This window comes from Lontra canadensis, unplaced genomic scaffold, assembly GCF_010015895.1.
Source record: "Lontra canadensis isolate GAN:19392208 unplaced genomic scaffold, GSC_riverotter_1.0 scaffold8, whole genome shotgun sequence".
NCBI classification, from domain to species: domain Eukaryota; kingdom Metazoa; phylum Chordata; class Mammalia; order Carnivora; family Mustelidae; genus Lontra; species Lontra canadensis.
Genome location: NW_022631002.1, coordinates 26,505,858 through 26,523,043, shown reverse-complemented (window position 1 = coordinate 26,523,043; position 17,186 = coordinate 26,505,858). Strand labels below are relative to the sequence as shown.

The window sequence follows — 17,186 nt, the reverse complement described above, 5'->3', positions numbered from 1 at the left end:
GGTCAGGTCCTTATGTTCCACCTAATATGATTTTCCATCCAGCATATGAATCTACCACACATCCCCAGATTTTCATCCAACCCATATTCTAAAACTTTGGAACAGGGACCAATGCACTCACTCCCAGGCAGCTGACTCCCTAAGCAGATCAGACCAGTAGAACATTTCATCCTTAAACCAAATTGAAATGTGTCTCCCTATAAATTCCACACATAGGTTCCATCCACTGGGACTACAGAAAAGGAGCCAAATCCTTTTCTCAACCCAAAAATGCTTTAACTGTTTGAAGACAACTCCCACGTTCCTCCTAATCTGCCACTTTTCTGAACCAAACATCCCTAGTTCTCTTAATCTTATGAAATAGAGAAAAATAATAGTGTCTCAAAGCAGTGAACTTATCAGAGTGTGCAGGATTTAAACCTGGGAAATAAATATTAGGAAATGACAATGCCATGGCATTCCTATTAAATGCATCTCATTTTCATTGTACATTATAATAAATGAAAAAATACATATATGTTAATACTGAAAAAAGTGTTCTAGTAGGCCAAAATGAAGAAAACCTAGAATCTCATGTGCTTCCATCTATATAAGAATGCAGACTGATTTATTCTTATAACTCAAAATTAAGAAAATAAAATCATTAATTTTTACGGCCTGCTGAATTTTTTGGAAAAGGAAGAATGTACCTCCACTTAACTTTAACAAAGATCCCTGAAACTCAAGGGACAAAGCCTTCAAGATACATGTGCAGAGGGTTTGAATTTGAAATATAAACTCTAGAGAAATAACCATCTTCCCAACACTTACCAATCTTGGGAAAAGATAAACATATGGGATTCCAAGAAATTCTTATTCTCTTTCCCACCAATCTTTTTCTCCTACATGTTAGAATTCAACTTCTACCCAAAGAGTTGAGTCTGTGCTATTAACTATTAACCATCTTTCACACCACAGGGACAAAACCAGGAATCAGAGATGGTTACCGAAAATATAAACATAGAAGCATACTGAAAAGAGGAAACCGAAAGACAAGGGCTTTAGAATTTGACAGAGAAACTACTGCTCTCAAAGGGAGGCCTTCCTGAAAACACAAAGTCAAAATTAATGAACACTTAGGAAAGTCTGCTCTTTACAACTAGTATTATAATCCTTATATTCCCTTGATCTCAAAACAAGCTAGAAGGCCAACCTAATTATAATGAATTTCTGGGAGTTTAAAAGGGGCAAGACTAGGGGCATCTGGGTGGCTCAGTGGGTTAAGCCTCTGCCTTCAGCTCAGGTCACGATCTCAGGGTCCTGGGATGGAGCCCTGCACTAGGCTCTCTGCTCAGCAGGGAGCCCGCTTCCCCTTCTCTCTCTGCCTACTTGTGATCTCTCTCTCTCTCTGTCAAATAAATAAATAAAATCTTTAAATAAATAAATAAAAATAAAAGGGGCAACATTAGAATTCGCACTGGTCAATCCTCTCTTTCTAGACTTTATGCGTCTTCCACAGGTCCTCATTCCCTGGTGCTCAACCATCATTCCCCCCTTGCCTTCCATGTCACCAGTGGCGCTCCTGGCTATCTGGTCATCTTTCTGTGTTAGGAGAGGTCAGAGACAGGGACAGAAATGTTCATGAACAAGGGGCCACACTCCTGAGTATTCTGGCTAATGTTCAGGATATTCCTTCTCCAGAAATATTCAGGTTTTCTCGGGAGTCAAAAGGTCACTGTCAAATACACACAGCCAAGAAGCACGCTTCACTCCACACACCTTTCCCTATGACCTAATCCAGTCCCCCCCAGTGTATAACGAGTACGTTCTGGGATGGTCTCCTTTCACAAGGCAGCACAGGTAGTGATAAATACTACACTCTGAAATCCGGAGGCCCGGGTCCTGCCAATTACAAGCTGTATGCCCTGGCAAGTCACTTAGGTCCTCAGAGTCCTGGTTCCCTCATCCACAGGTTGCACTCCCCAGTGGGGATTAAAACAGTCCAGCACAACAGAGAGCTTTTGGGAGGATAAACAAGGTAATTCACGCAAAGCACTTAGCACAGTGTTTGACACAAGCTTTCAAAATGTTTTGAAAGGTTGGCCATTACTACAAAATACTAAAGCTAAACCCTGGACTGGTTATGGAGTGAGAGAAGTGCCATCTGCACTCAAGGATTGGGGAGCAAATGGATCAGTGATATAAACACAGGGATTAGATACATAATACTTAAGCAAAGGGATCAAACCAAACAGAGAAATTAGGAAAAACTTACATGTATATATAATTGGGTAATTCTGTATTTTCCCTTTAGCATGGTTCTCTATTTTACTGTTTTATTAACAGTTCAATTTCAATAAACTGGACATTGCGCTGAATGCTGAACTCTGTGTCCAGCACTGCGCCAGATCCTATGTGGTGCAGAGAGGAAATCAACTTCAAAAGAGTTAGTACTCTTGAACTAGTTACCACCAGATAACAGTACACATAATGAATTGCCAAAGTGAATGGTACAGGTACGGGGCAATGATGAAGGGTATAAATATGGATCAATCCTGTTTCCCAGGCTGAAAACCCAGACATGAACCTAGACTACTCCTCCCCCTCAATTCACTACATCTCCCCAGTCACCAAGTTCTGCTGTTTCTACCTCATAATGACCTCTTTTTAATCCTCCTCTAAGAGAAGAATTCTTTCTAATCTCTTCTTTTCAGGGCCTCATCCAGCAAGGGCTACTACAACAGCCTTCTATCAGCCTCCCTGTTTCTCCTTTCGCCCCCACTCAAGCAACCTGTTAACTCGCTCGCCACTCACCCATTGTGTTTTGTCATTTGTGACTGTTCCAGCGGCCCTTTGTATCCACAGTGCTTATTAGCACAGTGTCTGGCATATATTAGGCAGATAATAAATACTTATTGAATAAACCAACCATAAAGGGGATCTGAAGAATTCAAGCAGGGAAGAATGATCTCACGTGAGTATTCCAAGGTATCGTCGAATCTAAGTTATAGAAAATGGTAGACATTACATAAGCATTTGCTCAAGCTTCTACATCCCATAGGGAATTCTATTCAAACACGACAAAATTTTACAGCTGGAAAGACATGACCAAAAATTAAATCGCTTTCCTGTATTATACAGTTGATGTCTTCTTGAAGAATAACTCACTACTTTCCTTTTATTTCTACTGACTAAAAAATGCTCTGTTATACTGACAAATATTTCCCACACAAAGCATTTTTCTTTGAGGAGTTCAATTTTCATTGGTTGTTTATTCTGCAAGAGGGAGGTGATGACTACCTGTAGCTCATTTACCTAGTTCTGGAAGGAGGCAAAAACTGGAAATGAAATTATTTCTAATTCCAACTGCCTAGCTAAAATTTTCATAAGTCTCTTATTTTTCCCCTTCATTTGCTAGAACAATTAAAAACACAAAGCCCAGGGGTCTGGGATGAAGATTCATGTAGGAACAAAGAGGGCTTACATTGGGAATATTCATTTCGTTCAGTGTGTTTAATTGTAAAAAGAATACATGTTGTCGGGGCGCCTGGGTGGCTTAGTCAGTTAAGCGTCTGCATTTGGCTCAAGTCATGATCTCAGGGTCCTGGGATCGAGTCCCACATCGGGCTCCCTGCTCACTGGGGAGCCTGCTTCTCCCTCTCCCTCTGCTGTTCCCCCTGCTTGTGCTCTCTGTCAAATAAATAAATATTAAAAAAAAAAAAAAAAAGAATACATGCTGTCAACTTTCCTCTACTCATATAGCTTTTTTATTTCCAAGGTAATTCAAGTCTAATTATCAGACTAAACATTACATTATTTTATAAAAGGATTATCTAACTTCTCCAAATAGAGAACTCATGGAAAACCAAAACCATACTAAAATCACTTTGTCCAAACTTAAAAGTTTCAAACCGACACAAATAAAGAACATAGTTTTCAAATTTGCTTGACAGCCAAAAAAAAACAAAGTTCTTATATTTCAAGCCAAAGTAACTGTTAAACACTGCAGTCTTGTGTTTGTATTGGAGACTGTGGTATTTAATTTCCAGATTGGTGGGACAAAACAGGCTCAGTGTCTTACACAGCATGCTATACAAGATAGAAAGCTTACACTGCTACCCCCAAAGTAACTGTTATTGCTGAGTTGAAAAATTATTCCATTTACCTAATGCCATGATACAAGTTAATGAGATCTGGCTTCCTACGGAACTGAATTCTGTGATGGCAGACTACTTAAGTGTTTACATCACTGGCCACTACTCCCTCCAAATTCTAACATTAGACAGACAGTAGTATAAAAATACACCAGAGGGGATCGGATTTCTGTGTTATGGTGTTGTAAGGCTTCTCTCTGGGTAGCAAAACAATAGGCCAATCTACTTTCCTTTTATCAGTAAATATACTTAAGTATTGCCCTTCCAACATTTTTACCCTGATGTTTAAGTCACATGGGACTTCAAAATTCAGGACAGCAATTAAGAGGAATTTGCCATCTGGCAAACTCAACTCTATTCCAAATAGATCGCTTTCTGGCCGGAAGTCACTTCTACCAGGCCAAAGTAATTCAGATCAAGAGGGCTTTCCCTATACATTTTTTTTTTAAGATTTTATTTATTTGACAGACAGATCACAAGTAGGCAGAGAGGCAGGCAGAGAGAGGGGGGAAGCAGGCTCCCCGCTGAGCAGAGAGCCCAATGCAGGGCCCGATCCCAGGACCCTGAGATCATGACCCGAGCCAAAGGCAGAGGCCTTAACCCACTGAGCCACCCAGGCGCCCCTCCCTATACATTTTAAAACTTCAGAGCATGACAACTACTAACAGGGAACACTACTAGCATTTATTACTTGACAAAGGAATCTTCAATCTAACACTAAGGCTTATTAAACATACTCCAGAAGCAGAGGAGACTAAAAGAATCTAAACATTTGCGTACAGCATATGCGATTTCATTCGTATTTAAAAATGTTTATTATAAAGAGCAATCTGTAGTCATCTTCTGGTTGTCCAGGCATCTAAAAAAACACACACAATTAAAAAAAATTTTTTTAAATAAATTTATATATACCATGAGCTTTCCATAGCACAAGAACAGTCTCATCATACGTGCAATTACCCTGAATTTATCTATATGCACTGGAAGAAAAAAAGAACATAAAATACCAATCCCCTTAGCTGATCCTCAGTTCTCTAGTCCATGTAACCCTCTTAGTGTATATGCACTTCCTTCATTATGTACAATTCTATTAGGTTTTTTTTGTTTTTTTTTTTTAAACACTATGACTCCTAAACGCAAACCAGCTACTTCACCTGAGACTTAAAGAAAAACAGCATCTGTTTCAAAGTTGGAGGACAAACCTGGCCATGCTGGAATTTTGCTGTGCGGGTATACCTACATCCAATATGATGCCTCCCAAAAAGATTTTCGAAAGTAGCTCTGATTATACACTATTTTACCGGCTAGGCTGGCTTTGGAACATAAACCACACTAAATTACTCCCCCCACACCTCCAATTGCCACTAGGTTTTGTCTAACTCCTAAGACCAAATATAAGGGGGAAAAGGCTTTGCATTACAAAAGTCATACAAGGCCAACTAACTCATTCAGTTGTATCGTTGAGGTCAATCTTGACAGGTGACCTATCAAATACAAGCAGCACAGAGTGCGAGGTGCTCAGGTGGTACTCTACTTTTTAGCAAATGAGGAACTTACATTCAGAAAAAGAGGTAAGGTTGGCATAAGCAATTTGGAGAAAAGAAGAATGATGTTAAATGCTATAAGAGAATAAACAGAAGCTAAGCACTGAGGAGTTCACAGAAGGAAGACTAAAAAAAAGCACCAGGGAAGCTTAACTTTGACAGTGGCTGGGACACTTAGCATAGGGAACAGTGGTGAAAATTTTAGGTATACAGAGAAAAATGATCTTTAACTCAAGATTCCCTGAAATCACAAATTTCAGATTCCAACAATCAAAATGAAAGGGGGCTGGGGCACGTGGGAAGCTCAGTCGGTTGAGCGTGGGACTCCTGACTTAGACTCAGGTGGTGATCTCAGGGTTCTGGGATCTAGCCCTGCAGGCTCTGCGCTGGGCTTGGGGCCTACTTAAGATTCGCTCTCTCTGGGGTGCCTGGGTGGCTCAGTGGGTTAAAACCTCTGCCTTCGTCTCAGGTCATGATCTCAGGGTCCTGGGATCGAGCCCCACATTGGGCTCTCTGCTCAACAGGGAGCCTGCTTCCCCCTCTCTCTCTGCCTGCCACTCTGCCTACTTGTGATCTCTCTTTCTGTCAAATAAACAAAAAATCTTAAAAAGGTGGGGGGCTTTCATTTCCAGAAACAGTGGGCTAGGTAGTTGAGACCAATCCTCTACCTCTATGATAAAAACAAAATCTGGAAGAAATTTTTAAATAATTCTTAAACACAGAAATTAACCAGATAGTAAAAAATATGGCCAAAACCCAAGAAAAGATGATACCAGAAATTAAGCCCAATATTCAAACTTGCTTTCATACTGAGGATTTCTCTGACAATGACTTTGAAAACTGCTGTTCTGAGGCCCTTGTGAAGCAACAGAAACAAAAATCAAAGCCAGGAGTTCACAAAAGGTGCAGAGTCTGCAACCTTCTCCATCTTAACCCAATACCCCAAAGAACTAAACCATCAAAGTAAAGGTGAAGTGGGAAGAAAAAAAAGCAGGAATAATGAGCAAAAGAAATAAACCCAAAGGGAATTCACACAGTGGAACTGGCACACATAGATTATAAAACAACGCTTACTGTGTTTAAAGAATAAAAACCAGGCCTCAAAATTAACAGCAGTGAATAAGAAACTGTAAAATAGTGGCATGGCACATTTGAAAAAGGACCAAATAGAACCTCAGAAACCAAAAAACGCACTAACTGAATTTAAGATTTCAGTGTAATAACAGATTAGAAATAAACTGAGATTTAATGAAGAAGAAGTTATCCAGGATGTAGTATGGAAAAATAAAAAGGGAGTAAGAAACACAGACATTAGGGGTGCCTGGGTGGCTCAGTGGGTTAAAGCCTCTGCCTTCAGCTCAGGTCATGATCCCGGAGTCCTGGGATGGAGCCCCACATCCGGCTCTCTGCTCAGCAGGGAGCCAGCTTCACCCCTTCCCTCTCTGCCTGCCTCTCTGCCTACTTATGATCTCTGTCAAATAAATAAAATCTTAAAAAAAAAAAAAAAAGAAGCACAGACATTAGAGTGAAAGGCTCTGTGTTAAATCAGCAAAGGCGATATATAATGGGGCATAAGCAACATATGAATATAAACTCGCCGAGAATTTTACAGAACTAATGAAAGACACTAATCCACTCATTCAAGGTCTGATAAACACCAAATCCAACAAAAACACATCCACAGTTGCATCATGAAAATGCAGAAAACCAAAAACCAAAAACAATCTCTAAAACACATTCTACAATAACAAGTGAAACTGACCATACTTAAGAATTGAAGACAAAGCATTTTCAGAAGGTGATCAATAGTGAGCAGACTAAGTTGTTTAATTCCGCTGCCCCAGAGGCATAATTACAATATGATGGAGCCTATGGCGGAACCACACACTACAATTACTTCGCTTACCAGCTATGTGGTTTTCAATATCTGAGGCAACAGCTTCACTCTAACCAAACACCAAGATTCTTAGATGGAGAAAGGGAAGACTGCTAGCCAGGTGAATGGTCTTGACACAGCTCCTCCTGATTGTAAGGGATTAAGGCAACAACACTTCAGCTGAGAAAAATAATTGGCTGGCCTTTGCTTGCAGACCCCTAAAAACTGTCAACACAACTGTCTTGTGCTCTATTTGAAAGACTGTAAAAGCTGTCTTTATTTCAGTTCAATTCCTTGCATCAAAAAGGAGTATAAACAGATTCAAGGATTTCAGAAGCAGTGCCCTCCAAACCATTTTATGGGGTCCCTGTTAGCACATCAACAAGCCAAACAGCTGAAGAACGAACAAACCTTACCTCACAGAGGTAATTGGGAATTCTGACCACCAGGCCCGCCCTTGGCTTCCCCTGTCCCAACTCCAGACCTACTCAGTCAAACTATCTGGGGGTAGGGTCGGAGAATCTGCATTTAAACGGGCTGCAGAAAAATCTTGTTTTCTACTAGATTAAGAACCACTGCTCTGAACGAGTAGGTCTCCACATTTACACCTGTGTGCACAGACATTCACGTGGGCAAACAACTCTCAAACAACATACTTCAACCCTCGGTCTTAGTTTCCTAAGTTTTCTTTTGCAAAACGAGTATGCTGGCTTGGTATCTATTAGAAGAAAATGCACTGAGCACAGCAAATGGTACACCGTACATAGTAAGTGTGTTTCCCATCCTACACTTGCGTTCTGTGATTCAAAGATTTCCAGCCAGTCACTCCCACATCGCCTGAGTCGCCTGGAGCCCTCCCAAGACCCCTGCGAGAGAGCCCGCTCCTCCCTTGGAGCCTGGGTGTTCCCACCTGGCAGAAACGGTGGAGAGCCGACAAGAGGCCCGAAGTCCCCAGACCGCTAGAAAGGGTCGGGATGCTTCCCCACACGACTGGGGAGGCCCTCCCGCGGGCTCCCTCGGCTCCACTTAGGCGGACCCCAGCAAGCCCCTGGCCCCAGTGACTCAGAGCACTCGGCGAGTGCTCAGACTGAGAACCGGCTTCACCCTAAACCTCACATTAAACGTAGCCCCCCATCTCCTCAGCGAAGAAGCTGGAGCCCAGGTCTCTAAGCCAAGCTAGGTAGGGCCCAGGCCGCACTCACCTACCAGCGTGCGGGAGGCGAGACCCCCTCACCTCGGCGACGCCCACCCCTAAGCCACCGCTAAGACCGCTCTCTCTTTAGGACAAAAAAAAGAGAGAGAGAGAAAGAAAAAAAGAAAAGAAAGAAAATAGCCTTTGCTTTTGTATTCCTTTTGACCCTTCAGGGCTTCCTCTTCCTCACCGCCACAACAAAGTTCCGCCCCGCTTCCGGCGGCGTAACCCAATCCGCACCCCTCTTCCTCCCCAGGAGACAGATGGAAATCCGGTGTCCCGAAAGCTAGCCCGAGAGACTTGATTGGGCCATTCGCACCTCAGCAAGGGGATTGGCCACCTCGCGCTTGAGGGGCGGGTCGCCCCGTGTGATCACGTGGTAACTTCCCCGAAAAACGACTGGCTGTAAGCGAGAGGGCTTGCCACCGAGGAAGGGGCGTTTCCTAGGGGACCGAGGGAGGGCAGGGGCGGTGCGAAGCGGGGGTGGGCCCCAGCGCGTAATGGCAGCGCCGTGGCCTCGCGTCCATCTTTACCGCTCTCTCGGACCTGTCACAAAGGAGTCGCGCGCCGCCGCCGCCCCCTCCCTCGGGTGGGCCCTGGAGCTGGAGAAGTCAGTGCCGTAGCCCGGCCGCGCTGCTCTTGGGAAACCACTGGGGACGCGGAGCCGGGGGGAGTCGGAGACCTGGGGACGTCCGTGAGGGAGGGGAACAGACGCCCAGGTCTGCGGCGGAGAGACCCGACTGGTGCCGGAGGAGACTCCAGGAAGGGGCCCGGGAGGGAGCGGCGTTGGGCAGAGCCCAGGAAGCAGCCCGGAGGTTCTCCGCTGAGGCCCGTAGCTGAAGGCGCTTGAAGAGGTACCTGGAAGAGGGTGTTCCCCCTTTAGGGGGTGCGTGATCGGCGGAGGTTTTGGGGGGTCGCCCTTCCGAGGAGGCCGCGGCTAAAGGGGCCCAGGTGAGAGGCAGGTAGCTCTTGGGAGGCTCCTGATATTTAGGGGTCCTCCTCGGGAGTGTCCTGGACGGAAGGGGTAACTGGAGGAGGCGTTGGGAGGGTTTTCTTTTGTGGAGTTTAAGGTTTAGGTGGCTCGGGTTGGAGTCGGACCTTCCTCTGGGAGACAGAAATGCCTTGGGGTCGAGAGATACCTTAGAGAAAGGGACTAGGAGTGGGAGCCAGAGCTAGCGGATTCTTTTACTCCGGAGGCCCGATGTGAAAAATAGGTAAGGGCCCTAGGGAGAGGTTGTCGCTGAGCGGTTCTGGAAAGCAGAGACCACCATCTGTAGGAAAGCCCGGGTGGGGAGTAGTGAGAGGGAAGCGGTAACTGCAAGGGTTTTCCTCTCTGGAGCCCGACCTGTGTCTTAAACACAGGATTTAGCTGTTTCTGGGTGTAGTGCAGGTGGGTGAGTGGGTGGGCGGGGGAGTCTATCCCAGCATCAGTCCTTGCGTGACTCTAGAGGAGGCTTTTGTTCCTACCTGGTGCCTCGGTTTCCCTGTCTCTGGAGCGGGAGAGCGGGGCAGAGATGGTACACTGGGACTGTCCAGTTCTATCCTATAGAGCGGTCTGAATGAGGCTGCTCCCTCTGGAGTGTTGTACTTTGAACTTTAAAAGGTTGGAAGTGTCTGTGACTGAATAGAGTCCCGCAGTGGTCCAGGCCCCTCACCTACCACGTACACGTTCATAGACGAGTAACTTAATCTCTTGGGTCTCTTCTGTAAAATAATAGCGCAGTGTGTGAAGATACTTGTCCAAACTACAAGCTGTGCGAAAGTAAAGTACTGTGATTCTACCACCAGAAGGATTGAGGAATAAAAGTGAAAGCACTGTCTAAAATGTAAAGCAGTGTGTAGATGTAAGGGATCAGCATTAATACAATTGCTGATCACCTAGGGTGCTGGGAGCCATATTATACTGAAAACCTCAAGGTTCCAGGCTTTCTAGGTCATATTATGGTCTAAACCCGTGGTTTCAGCCCCTGCTTGGATGGGAGTGGAGGGATTTCCGGTTTTTGCTCCCAGAGTTTTAATTTACTTTGAACTTCCGATGGTGCTGGCAAGAGGTAGCACTATAATATAATCTTTTCCTCCAGAAAGTTTTTCTCTGACGGCTGAAATTTGATCTCAATATTATAAACTACTTCCCCTTTTTCCGTGTATGTGAGAGAATGTGTGTGTGTGTGTGTGTATGTGTAGCCTTTGGGTGTCTACATGTAGTGAGGATTATGACCTTTGACTGTAGTGAATATCATGCTTCCTCTCTCAGTTGTGATTTTGTAGATGAGACCTTTTTTGAATATTAAGCCTTTCTGTGCTCTCTGCTGGCTTCAAAATATGGGTTATGAGCACGTTAGATAATTGCTTTTAAAATTCTCTTACATGGCGGTTCGCTATTTCTCACCATATATAGAATTTGCATTTCCTGGAATGACATCTTTCTTTGTAGCTCCCCCTATGAGGTTATAGGATAATTGTGTCCAAGTATGACATTTTCCTAATGTTTGGTTAGTGGCATTTTTAGAGCTGGTTTTCCAAATGTTGGGTAATTGGTGATTTTTGAAGTTTGGTTTCTTTGCTTTTCTTTTTTTAACAAAAAACTGGCTTGCATTTCCTGTTTTTCTAATTTTATATTCCATGGGTCTTAAAAAAAAAGTGCACTCTGGTGATTTTATAAGCTTTCTGATTTCTCAGGATATATGCGTAATGCCTGTGTCCTGCTTTTACTGTTTTTTAGAACCCTTCATTATTTCTGTACTCCATGGTTATTTTTAAGTTATTGATTAGGAAGTGATCCAGCATACTCTCTGTGGACTTTTTTCTGATTTGTCAACAAGATGACTTTTCCCTTAGTAAGTTGGCCAAAAATCAAGGAGAAATAAGAGCTTAGCATTGTGTGTAAAACTTTGTTATTCAGTAGTGAATCAGGAAAAACAACAGCTCTGAAGTATGTTTTGGCAAGAGAATAACAAATTGTTGTGTGTTCCTGAAGTGCATTTCCAATAGTCTGTTTCTACTCATGAGCTTAAGTCAGCCTATCAAGAATTAGAAAAATAGGGGCGCCTGGGTGGCTCAGTGGGTTAGACCCTCTGTCTTCCGCTCGGGTCATGATCTCAGGGTCCTGGGATGGAGCCACATCGGGCTCCCTGCTCAGTGGGGAGCCTGCTCCCCACCCCTTCACCCCCGCCTGTCTCTCTGCCTACTTGTGATCTCTCTCTCTGTCAAATAAATAAATAAAATCTTAAAAAAAAAAAAAGAATTAGAAAAATAGGGGCGCCTGCGTGACTCAGTTGTTAACCATCTGCCTTCAGCTCAGGTCATGATCCCAGGGTCCTGGGATGGAGACCCACATCGGGCTCCCTGCTCAGCAGGAAGCCTGCTTCTCCCTCTCCCACTCCCCTACTTGTATTCATTCATTCTCTCTCTCTCTCTCTCTCTCTCTCTCTCTCGCTGTGTCTCTCTCTGCCAAATACGTAAATAAAATCTTTTTTTAAAAAAAGAATTAGAAAAATAATGGGAAGTAATTTTTTTTTAATGAAGTGAGAAGTCACTTTGCATCCTTTAAAATACAACTCACCTTGATACTCTAATATCTATACTTTGAGGAATTATTAGGAATTCTTATGGATGGTAATGACTATTACTACTTTAAATAGGAAGTCTTCTGCTTTGTTGTGGTCAGAGCCTTGTAAAATAGATGTGAGAGTCACAGGGCTGAAATGTAAATGGCAAATCATTAGGCACCACAGATGGGAACCACAATGGAACCAGCAATCTATTTCAAAGAGTTATTTGAGGGTAGTAAACTATCAGTTGAGCTTCTCTTCAAATATTTGGCATTTTTGCATTTACCATTGAGGTTGGATAGCTTTTTCCTTGTGTACAATTTAGAAAACTAAAAAACAAGAGAAGTCAGGAAGTAGTGCTAAAACTTGGGCCCCAATTATTAGAAGCAGACTTATACAATTTTAGGAGTGTGAAAGAATGAATATTTTCCCTTTGGTTTATCTATTCAATAAGTCACCTTTTCAAAAGCTTTTGAGGGGCTCCTGGGTGGCTCAGTGGGTTAAGCCTCTGCCTTCGGCTCAGGTCATGATCTCAGGGTCCTGGGATCAAGCCCTGCATTGGGCTCTCTGCTCAATGGGGAGCCTGCTTCCCCCGCTCTCTCTCTGCCTGCCTCTCTGCCTCCTTGTGACTCTCTCTCTCTCTGTCAAGTAAATAAATAGAATCTTAAAAAAAAAAAAAAAAAAGCTTTTGAAATAAGATTAGGAAAAAAGTTACATATTGTGAAATTTTTCTTTGTCCATTTTTTTTTTTTTGCTGGTTAAATATGTAAAAGCATATTTAACTGTAGATAACTGTATATAACTGTGTGATATATATAAGGCTAAAGGAAGCAAACATTTTATAAATGGTGGTTGGCTGTTAGAGAATATTCTCCTTTCTCCCTTCCTGAGCTTTTGAAAATGGAGAATGCGTTTGAAAAAACAAAGAACGGATACACTCCTTAAGTTTGTTAATGAATGAACCTTGCATGTAACTGTCTTTTTTTTTTTTTTTTTTTTTAAAGATTTTATTTATTTATTTGACAGAGAGAGAGCTCACAAGTAGACAGAGGCAGGCAGAGAGAGAGGAGGGGAAGCAGGCTCCCCGCTGAGCAGAGAGCCCGATGCGGGGCTCCATCCCAAGACCCTGGGATCATGACCTGAGCCGAAGGCAGAGGCTTTAACCCACTGAGCCACCCAGGCGCCCCGCATGTAACTGTCTTGTTGCTTGAAATGATAGTTTCCAGGCATAATTTCATGGGTCTCACATCAAATAGAAGGTTTGAAACACCTTACTTGGCATGTTTAGTATTACCTCAGTTTAATGTTTCAATGTTAGTTTTTTCTTACCCCTTCCACGTCCTGAAGAGTTAAGTTTCCTCTCCTGGGCTCCTTCATGCAGTCACTCTCCAAGTATGGCTTCCACTCCACCCTTCTTTGTGAGAAGTACAGCTCCTTTCTTCAGTTCTTCTTGCTTCATAGTTATTCATACTTACATATGCCTAAGGGCTACTTATTAATAACCTACCAAGTGAATTATTAAGAATTACTAAAACATGGTATTCATAAATTAAAACTAGTAGAACATTAGAGCTTACTGTTGTCTCCCAGAGTCTATCCCGGGAAACTTGGCACCAGAGCAGGGCTGCTTACGTGTCCTGTGCAGAATGGGGGTTCCTGCCATATTCGGGAAGGATGCTTATTTGGGATCATCCTCAGTATTGTCCCAAATGAATCTTGGTTTTCCATTGTGCTTCCTTCCCCCCACCCCCTTGAAAGTGCTATGAGCTTCATCTTTATCAATTTATGGGCTTTTGGTTAACCTTTTACTGTGTGGTTGGGAATATTCACACCAACAATGTTTTGGCTTGTAATTTAATGTGTACCTGAATGTGTAGCAACACAAGTATAAATCTTCCATTCCCTTTTTGTTAATGCTGGTATATACAGTCACCTAAAAACTTGCTTATAAGAGATACTTGAAAGTCACTAAGTTCCTTTTCCACAGGAAAAAATGGTGGAGGGAGAGGCCTCCACCTCATGGACCTGACTCTATCCATAGGCTTCCACGGCATGTACTGTAGCATGGATCAGGCGCTCAGTGTTGCTGTGTTGCTGTCCTTCGTCCCTTTGCCAAGAGCACGAGGGACCTCTTTTCATCTTTGCTTGGTGCCTGCATCATAAGCATTGGATTTATATTTATTGTATGACGTCTTAGTTTTTTCAAAGTGATAACTCCTTTGGAAACCCTCGGTTTTTACAGATTTTAGAATAAATTCACTTAAAATACTTATTGACTACTGTTAGTTTCTACTAAGTATCCAGGTGAGTGTGCGATTGACTTCAGCTACTGCTTTAAATGGATCTCTTTAAGGAAAGTGTTGCTATCCATGCTGTCATCACATTTTGTTTTAACAGCAAAGAGTTCTCTGTAATAGTAAAGTCCTCTGATTTGCGTATCATGAATGTGTTTGAATTAACAGATCTTTATGATTTCCTGTTATCTGGCCTCCTGTGGGGGGAGGAGGATGTCAAATAGTACGGAGTACTGCATTTGTTTTTCTCCTCTGTTCCTCAGCCCTCACTGGGACTTGCCTCAGTTGTTCCCTAATACTCCCTTTCTGGGTTCAAGGCAAATTTTTCAGTCTTTGAGATCAGGCAAGTATCATTTACTTTTCCTTTTTTGCTTTTATTTGCTTCTGCGAATTCCTTACTTTATCCCAGCCCTAAATTTTATTTCTTGTTACATTTTTCGAATGCTAAAAGGGTTTGTCTTTTCTCCTTTGTACTGTTTCAGGTCAGGGCTGTATTCTATAATTTGTTCTGTGAAAAAATCTCACTTGACCACAGATACTACTGCTACCAAAAAGCTCTTAATTTTAGGAGAAACTTTTTCAAGATAATCCTTCTGTACCAGATCAGCCATAAAAATTAACTACTTCCCCCCTTCAAAGATGTACTTTCACTTCTTTTAAGATTTATTTATTTGAGGGCGCCTGGGTGGCTCAGTGGGTTAAAGCCTCTGCCTTCAGCTCAGGTCATGATCCCAGGGTCCTGGGATCGAGCCCCACATCGGGCTCTCTGCTCAACAGGGAGCCTGCTTCCTTCACTCTCTGACTGCCTCTCTGCCTATTTGTAATCTCTGTCTGTCAAATAAATAAATAAAATCTTTTAAAAAAAAAGATTTATTTATTTGAGAGAGAGAGCAAGAGGCAGTGCAAGTTGTGGAGGTAGGCAGAGGGAGAAGCAGGCTTCCTGCTGAGCAGGGAGCCTGATGCCAGGACCCTGGGATCAGGACCTAAGCTGAAGGCAGATGTGCAACCAACCAACCGAGCCACCCAGGCGCCCCAAAAGACATATTTTCTTTCTTTCTTTTTTTTTCAATATTTTATTTATTTATTTGACAGAGAGAGATCACAAGTAGGCAGAGAGGCAGGCAGAGAGAGAGGAGGAAGCAGGCTCCCTCCCAAGCAGGGAGCCTGATTCGGGTCTCGATCCCAGGTCCCTGAGATCATGACCCGAGCCGAAAGCAGAGAGAGGCTTTAACCCACTGAGCCACCCAGGCGCCCCAAGACATACTTTCTTAAACTAACCTCTGTGTATAGCAGAAGGATCAGAATCACCCAGTCCTTTCCTCAGACAATGTGAAAGTTAGTTAAAATCCCAGGGATAACAGGACCCTGTCTGGCTTAAACCTCAAGTGGCAGTGCCACTGTAGACAGTTTTTGCACACCTAGGTGACATGTAAAAATATCTTATTACCAGAATTGCTTTTCTTTTTGGAGGAAAAGTGAAGTTACAACCAAATATTTCACAATCTTCCCCTCTCGCCCCCCCCACCCCCAGCCAGAGCAGATCAGATGCCTTAGAGTCTAGAGACAAAAACACCCTTGTTAAAATGTCTTCAGGTGGTTTCTGTTTCAACTTGCAAGTATACTCTTGACATATAAGACACTTTTCTTATCCACTTATTGTACTACCAAATAATCTTGATCTCCTAGGTTTTCCCCATTTATTTTTATTTTTTTAATATTTTATTTATTTATTTGACAGAGAGCGATCACAAGTAGGCAGAGAGGCAGGCAAAGAGAGAGGGGAAAGCAGGCTCCTGCTGAGCAGAGAGCCCAATGCAGGGCTCGATCCCAGACCCTGAGATCGTGACCCGAGTCAAAGGCAGAGGCTTAACTCATTGAACCACCCAAGCACCCCTGTTTTGTTTTTTTTTTTAAGATTTTATTTATTTATTTGACAGACAGAGAGTGCACAAGCAGGAGGAGCAGTAGAGGGAGGGAGAAGCAAGATCCCCGAAGACCAGGGGGAGCCTGATGTGGGACTCAATCCCAGGACCTTGGGATTATGACCTGAGCTGAAGGCAGTCACTTAACCAACTAAGCCACCCAGGTGCCCAGTTTTCCCCCATTTAAACACAATCTTCAGTCAAAAAAAAAATTGTGTTTGGGATGTCCTGTAGAATATTTGAAAAGCAAATATATTTATGGGTAGATTTACCTTGATAGGGTTTGAGTTACATAGGTGTATGCTTTGGACAAAATTTGGCACATATATGCTTAAGACTTGTATATTTCATTATATGTAAATTTTAACTTCTAAAAACATATTGAAGTCCAGTTGGTGATATGCATGCTGAGTGATTTAGGGGGTAGTATACTGATGCCTATAATTTGTTTCGAAATGCATCAAAACCAATTAGCTGGACTGATGACAGATAGAGATGGGTAGGTATGTAATAAAGCAACTGTAATAAAATATTATTGTTAGAATGTAGATGGTGGGTATATAGGTGTTCACTGTAAAATTCAGCTTTTCTCTATGTTGGAAATTGTTCATAATAAAATGTTGAGGGACTAAATATGACATTGGAAGCTATCACTTGTAATACATTCACTGCCA

General features: G+C 42.8%; 2 protein-coding genes across 7 annotated transcripts in view; one reads left to right on the top strand and one right to left on the bottom strand.

Moving 5' to 3' along the window:
- The window catches only part of PSME3IP1 (proteasome activator subunit 3 interacting protein 1), a 36,116-nt gene extending 27,089 nt beyond the window's left edge, over nt 1-9,027 (bottom strand). The window contains exon 1 of one of the 4 annotated variants that reach the window (XM_032854404.1): nt 8,936-9,027. The gene's annotated coding sequence lies outside the window, so the exon portion shown is untranslated. Of the gene's footprint in view, nt 1-7,583; nt 7,609-8,755 lie in introns of those variants that run through there. The other 3 variants (XM_032854403.1, XM_032854405.1, XM_032854406.1) reach the window with 3 other exon arrangements.
- A 171-nt stretch (nt 9,028-9,198) lies between these two features.
- RSPRY1 (ring finger and SPRY domain containing 1) overlaps nt 9,199-17,186 on the top strand; it is a 45,389-nt gene continuing 37,401 nt past the window's right edge. The window contains exon 1 of one of the 3 annotated variants that reach the window (XM_032854402.1): nt 9,199-9,599. The gene's annotated coding sequence lies outside the window, so the exon portion shown is untranslated. Of the gene's footprint in view, nt 9,697-17,186 lie in introns of all 3 variants that reach the window. The other 2 variants (XM_032854400.1, XM_032854401.1) reach the window with 2 other exon arrangements.